We start from the raw sequence: 7,302 nt of genomic DNA on the forward strand, positions 1-7,302 counted from the left end.
TAACTCCTGGTTTCCTATGTCGTACGTAGTTCCATTCAGCGGGGGATAGATGGCAAGAAAAGAAAGCGCAGGGATGGAGCTTTTGGTCTGGGCCGGAGTGTTGGGAGAGGACCACTCCCACCCCAGAGTTGGAAGCGTTGACTTTCACAATGAATTGGCGGGAGGGGTCAGGTTGGACCAGGATGGGAGCAGAGGTGAAACACCTCTTCAGCTCTGAGAAGGCTGAGTCCACTTCGGGGGTCCAGTGAAAAGGAGAGGTGAGTCGAGTAAGGGGCGTTGCCTCCCAGCTGTAATCCCCCATGAAGTGATGATAGAAGTCTGCGAACACCAGAAATTGCTGGAGCTGCTTGAGTGTTGTGGGTTTTGGCCACTCCACCACGGCCTGGATCTTTTCGGGATCCGCCCTCACTTGCCCGATCTCGACGATGTGCCCCAAGAAACTGATGGAAGGGACATGAAACTCACACTTCTCAGTCTTCACGAATAGTTTGTTCTCCCAAAGCCTCTGCAGCACCTGATGGACATGGTGGGTGTGTTCCTGAAGACTGCGGGAGAAGATTAAGATGTCATCCAAATAAACAAAAGCAAAACAATTACTAATGTCCCTAAGGACATCGTTTACCAAGGCTTGGAAGATGGCAGGGGCATTGGTGAGACCAAAGTGACCAAGAGGGGTGTTGAAAGCTGTTTCCCACTCGTCTTCCTCCCTTATCCTGACCAGGTGGTAGGCACTTCATAGGTCCAACTGAGAGGAAATGGTGGCTCCGTGAAGGGGCTGGAAAGCAGAGTTGATAAGGGGCAGTGGATTCTTATTCTTTATGGTGATGCCATTCAGGCCACGGTAGTCAATGCAGGGGCTCAGTGAGACATCTTTCTTCCCCACAAAGAAGAAACCTGCGCCAACAGGGGAAGATGAGGGTCGGATAATGCCAGCCGCTAGAGAGTCATTTAGGTAAGCCTCCACTGCGTCCCTTTCTGGCCGGGACAGGGTATACAGCTGACTGGTGGGTAGAGGGGCTCCAGGGAGAAGGTCAATTGCGCAATCGCAAGGGCGGTGTGGAGGCAGGGAAAGATCCCGTTGTTTGCTAAACACTTCACCCAGATTGTGATATTCTGCTGGAACCTTGGAAAAGTCAGGGGTTTAAGCAGCAGACAAGGTTGTGGTGAATTCTACTGGGGAAAGGGCCGATTGTAGACAGGTGGAGTGACAGAACGAACTCCAGCTGACCATCTTCCCGGTGGACCAGTCAATGTGGGGGTTATGGCGGTTTAACCAGGGTTAACCAAGACCAATAGGAGCAATCTCCAGAGTCGTTCTGTGGGGGAAAGGCGGTTCCAGGTTCCATCCCAGCTGCTTGGGTTCCTCTCCCGGAGCAGTGGAAACGGCCGAGCTGGGAGCTACTCTAGGGGCAGGAGGAGGAGAGAGCTTTGTTCTGGTGGGAAGCAGTAATGTGTGCCGTGGGGTGGCCACAGGTGGTGGATGACCCATTCTTTCTCTATGGCGTTCTCGGAGACGATTGTCCAACGTGGTGACAAGGGAGATAAAGGAATCCAGGCTATCGGTGTCATCTCTGGCCGCCAACTCATCTTTCGCCATGTTGCTGAGACCATTCCAAAAAACCACCTGGAGTGACTCATCGTCCCACCCCGTGTTGACCATTAACGTCCGGAACTCCACGGAATATTCTACAACACTGCGCGAGTCCTGGTGGAGAATGAGTAGATACTTGGCAGCGTCTTTACCATGGACAGGGTGGTTAATGATCTGCCTCATTTCCGTGATAAAGGTGGCAAAAGAAGAGCCAGTATCCGGTTGATTATCCCAAACAGCTGTGGCAAACGCTAAGGCACTTCCTCGCAACAACCACATGATGTAAGCAATCTTTGACTTATCCGTGGAGTATGTGGTCGACTGCTGTTTGAAACACCAAGGGGCCCTGAAGGAAGGCCCGGCACTTCCCCAAATCCCCAGTGTAGTGTTCTCGTTCAGGTACGTCAGGTACTGCTGCCTCTTCCTAATCATATTATATCTCTCCAAATGTTCATAAATCCTGCCTCTCAGGATCTTCTCCATTAACTTACCAACCACTGAGGTAAGACTCACTGGTCTATAATTTCCTGGTCTATCTCTACTAATATATATGGTGGAGGAGCAGGTAGTGTTGGGGAAACAGGTGGAATGCAGAAGGACTTAGCCAGATTAGGAGAATGGGCAAGAAAGTAGCAATGGAAATACAATGTTGGAAAATGCATGGTCATACACTTTGATAGTAGAAATAAATGTGCAGACTATTTTCTAAAAGGGGAGAAAATCCAGGAATCTGAGCTGCAGGAAGCCCTTATTCCGAACACCCTGAAGTTTAACTTGCAGATTGAGTTGGAGGTAAGGAAGGCAAATGCCATGTTAGCATTCATTTCAAGCGCTCTAGAATACAAGAGCAAGGGAGTGATGCTGAGGCTTTATAAGGCACTGGTGAGGCCTCACCTTGAGTATTGTGAACAGTTTTGGGCCCCTCATCTTAGGAAAGATGTGCTGGCATTGGAGAGGGTCCAGAGGAGATTCACAAGGATGATTCCAGGAATGAAAGGGTTATCATACCAGGAATGTTTGATAACTCTGGGTCTGCACTCGCTGGAATTCAGAAGGATGAGGGCAGGGTCTTGTTGAAACCTTTCAACATCTGAAAGAGTTGAAAGACAGAGTAGATGTGGAAAGGATGTTTCCCATGGTGGGTAGAGTCTAGGATAAGAGGGCATAGCCTCAGGACAGAGGGGCGCTCTTTCTAAACAGAGATGCCGAGAAATTTCTTTAGCAATAGGGTTGAGGAAGAGATAGAAAAAAAAAATTAGCCATGATTAAATGGCAGAGCAGACTCAATGGGCCAGAAGGCCTAATTCTCCTCCTACGTCTGATAGTCTTATAGTCTAAATAACACCAGACTAGACATGAGCAGGCATCATCCCTGATGAACATGCTACTGTTTTGAAGCCCGAGAATATTTTATCATTTGATACAAAATACTTGTTAATTTCATTGTTCCCCATTACTACATCTCCAGCATTATTTTCTAGCACTCCAATATCTTCACTCACTGCTTTTTCACACTTTGTATCTGAAGCAACCTTTGGAATCCTCTTTAACATTATTGACTAGCTTACTTTTGTATTACATGTTTACCTTCTTAATGAAGTTTTTGGATTCCCTTTGAATGTGGTGTAGCCTATATCAGTCAGATGGGAGGCACAGTGGAAACTTCCTAATCCTCTAACTTCCCACTAACTTTTGCTCTATTATATGCACTCTCTTTGGCTTTGACTTCTTTTGTGAGCCCCTGTTATTTCATTTTCCCTTTAAAATACTTCTTCCTCTATAGGATGTATGTGTATATCCTGTGCCTTACAAATTGCTTCCATTCCAAAGAGAAATTGCAGCCATTGCTGCTCTGCCGTTATCCCAGACAGTGTTCTTTTCCAATCAATTCTGTAATTCCCTAGCTCCACTGTACTACTGATACATGGGACATTAGTTTCTCTTCTCAAATTTCAATGTGAATTTGATCTAATTATGATGACTTACTCATTGTAATCTGTAGCCCATATCCTTACGACTGCTTCAAAGGTTTCAAAGGTATATTTAATATCAGAGAAATGTATACAATATACATCATGAAGTACTGTTTCCTTACAACCATGAAAGCAGAGGAGTGCCCAAAAGCATGGATGACAGTTAAACATTAGAACCCCAAAGTCCCCACAGCTCCCCTCCCTCCTGCACGTAATTGGCAGCAAGCCCCTCCCCCACTGGCAAAAAAAGCATCAGCACCCACCACCGATCACTCAAGCATGAGCAAAACAACAGCAAAGGCACAGACTTGCAGTACTCCAAAGACTACTTGTTCACCCGCTATTCAACATACCCCATTCCATGTCACATGTAGCACCTGTCTCAGTTGTGCATCATGTTCTTCCTTGGTGGAGCCCCCAGCCAAAGATGTCATTCGTTTATATGAAGGATATTCACGGGAAGTTATGGATCTGCGGTCTAAATTTGTTCCAACCATGAAGATAGCATATGAAAAGGGATTATTCCCATCACTTCAATATCTAGCCCGATTAAAATTATTTCCCAATGATTTGACTCCACGTGTTTTTCTGGACTCAAAGAAGCACTGGACTATGTTAACTCTATTTTGGTTGTAGCCGAGGTTTGAATTGTTGAAGGTCTGCAGAATAATTGTTATTTCGGAAAGAAGGTAAGTTTTGAAGATTTCTGATTTGCTTAAGATATCCTTTGATCAATCGACCATTCAAAGAAGATGTAAACTTTTTGATGTGAATGATGAATGGCTTTTCCGCAATCTGTTTGGTCTACTGAGTGAATTAACACATCGGACAGGTTGTTCGATTATTTGTTTTTATTCTCCTTTTTTCATTAATTAAGTGAGAGTTTTCATAGTTCATAACGACTTTTTCTTATATATATATATAGTCGGGAGTGCTTAGTAGATAGCTTTTTTTCCAAAAACAGGTGTGTAAATTAAATGGAAAATGGTGCTGATTTTTCTTCATTAGAGATTACATAGGCATTTTTTTCTTTGTGTAATTTTATTGTTTTGGCATTTTTGAAGATTGTTTCTGCATTCTCCAGCTGGTTTTTAAGGATTAAGTATAAACACTTATTTTCTCTGAACTTTTATGCCGGATATGGGGAAGCGGATGTTGTAGAGAAATACTGCACAGTACAGGCCCTTTGGCCCATGATGTTCTGCTCTCCTCTCAATCTGCTCCATGATCAATCTAATGCTTCCGTCCTGCAGAGAATTCCATTCATCTTTCATTATGAGCCTATCTAGGAGTCTCTCAAATGTCCTTACTGTGTCTGCCTCTATGGCTACCTATGGCAGATCTTTCCATGCACCCACTGGTCTATGACTAAAAGATAACATCTCTGAGATCCCTATACTTTCCCCTAAGCACCATAATATTGTGCCCCCTCGTATTAGCCATTTCTGCTGCAAATCCATTCCATGTTTTAATGATTACTCAGCCTCACCAGTGTCCATTGTTCCAGAACAATAATACTCTGTAAAGCAATGGAAGACATCAAAGTAAATTGATACTTAAATTGCATATATATTAGTTAGAAGCAAGGCATCTAAGTTGGCAGAAGAACCAGTTAACATGACTTGATAGGGTGGTGTGTTGTTTTGTAGTGTCTGGCTTTTTATATTTAGCAAAACATTTTTTCTCCTCTGCAGGGTTTTTCTATTTTAAGGCCGTATGTATTTTTTTTTGTAACTGGGGGGAGGAATTAAGGAAAGCTTTTAAAATCACTATTATAAAATGGGCAGCTTGCAAATTCTCTCTCTTTTTTACTCTATGTGGACCCATTTTGGCTTTTTTTTGCCGAATTTTGGGCTTTTCTGGGTGGTGGGAGGATTGGGGTTAGTTTTGAGTTATAGGATTAACTGTAGGAATAATTTTAGTTATCTCTTTTGTAATTTTTTCCCATTACGGTGTTCCAGAGCATGACAAAAATAGACAAAAACAGACAAACATGCTCTAGTTCTTTCAGATCATGTGCCTTTAAGCTTAGCTTTTGAATTGAATGATGTTTTTATTGCAAATTTGCCTTGGCGTTTTCCAGAAAATTTATTACGAAGTTCGGACTTTGTCAAGTTTATTGAGACTCAGATAAAAGATTATTTTCTTTTTAATAATATGGGAGATGTGTCGAAATTGATTGTATGAGATACACTTAAGCATATTTGTGTGGTCAGATAATTTCCTATTTAGCTAAGCTTAAGAAACAGACAAAAATAGAGTTAGATAAGATTTCCAAACAAATTAAAGACTTGGATAATATTTATGCAATCTTTCCTAACATTGATTTATTCAAACAAAGAGTTGAACTCGAGTCACAACATAAATTATTATTAACTTATCCTATTGAAAGAAATTTGGTTAAATTGAATAGTCTATTTTATGTGTTTGCAGATAACAATAATAAGCTATTAGAATCTCAATTAAAAGCAGCTAGAGCTAAAAGACAAATTTTAAAAATTCATAAGGGAGATGGTAGTTTAGCAAGTAATTATGAAGATAATAAAATTTTTCAAGATTTTTATATTGAACTTTATGAATCTCAGTTTCCAGTTGATTCTTCTAAAATGAATGCCTTTTTACAAAAGATTGATTTTCCTTGAATCTCTGTTGAAGATCAACAAATTCTTGATGCTCCTATTACTGAAAATAAAATTCAGAAAGCTATTTTTTCAATGCAATCTGGTAAAGCTCCTGGACTGGATGGTTATTCTGTAGGATTTTATAAAAAATTTGAAAAACTGCTTTCTTCATATATGTTGGAAATGCTTAAAGATATGCTTAAAGCTCTTATAGATAGCGGGGTCAAGGGATATGGGGAGAGGGCAGGAATGGGGTACTGATTGTGTATGATCAGCCATGATCACAGTGAATGGCGGTGCTGGCTAGAAGGGCTGAATGGCCTACTCCTGCACCTACTGTCTATTAAAGATTCTTTTTTGATAGGAGAGTTACCTCCCATATTTTATGAAGCTTCTATTTATTTAATTCTTTAAAAAAATAGCAACCCTACTGATTGTGCTTCAGATAGATCTATTTCACTATTAAATAGGGATGCTAAATTTTTTTCAAAAGCAATGGCTAATCAGCTGGAGAATATTCTAGCTAAAATTATCTTTCAAGACCAGGCAGATCTTGTAAAGGGCTGTTATTCCTTCTCTAATGTTTGGAGACTGTTGTGTTATATTTTCATCCTTTTCTAAGTCTCCTCAATGTGTTGTCTCTCTCGATGCTGAAAAGGAATTTGACAGAGTTGAATGGAAACACTTATTTAATGTTTTAGAGAAATTTGGCTTTGGTATTAATTTTAATAAGTGGATCAGAATGATACATAAAAGCCCGATTGCTACTGTTATTACTAATAATTGCAGATCTCCTTTTCTTTGGCTTTCGCAGAGTACGAGACAAGGATGTCCATTAAGTCCTTTGTTATTTAATTTGGTGCTGGAACCCTTGGCTATTGCACTTTGTGAAGCTAAGGATATTCATGGAATTCTCATAAATGGGATTGTTCATAAGTTCGCCCTTTATGCTGACGATCTCTTAGTTTATATTTCGAATCCTGAGGAATCTATTCCTAGTTTATTGAAAATATTAAACGATTTTGGAAACGATTTGATACACCAAATCTCCTCAGACACCCAATGAAATATAGTCACTGTCTTACCTTCTTTATACCTGCATCAATATGTTGGGTCC

This window comes from Hemitrygon akajei, chromosome 7 (genome assembly GCF_048418815.1).
Source record: "Hemitrygon akajei chromosome 7, sHemAka1.3, whole genome shotgun sequence".
NCBI lineage: Eukaryota > Metazoa > Chordata > Chondrichthyes > Myliobatiformes > Dasyatidae > Hemitrygon > Hemitrygon akajei.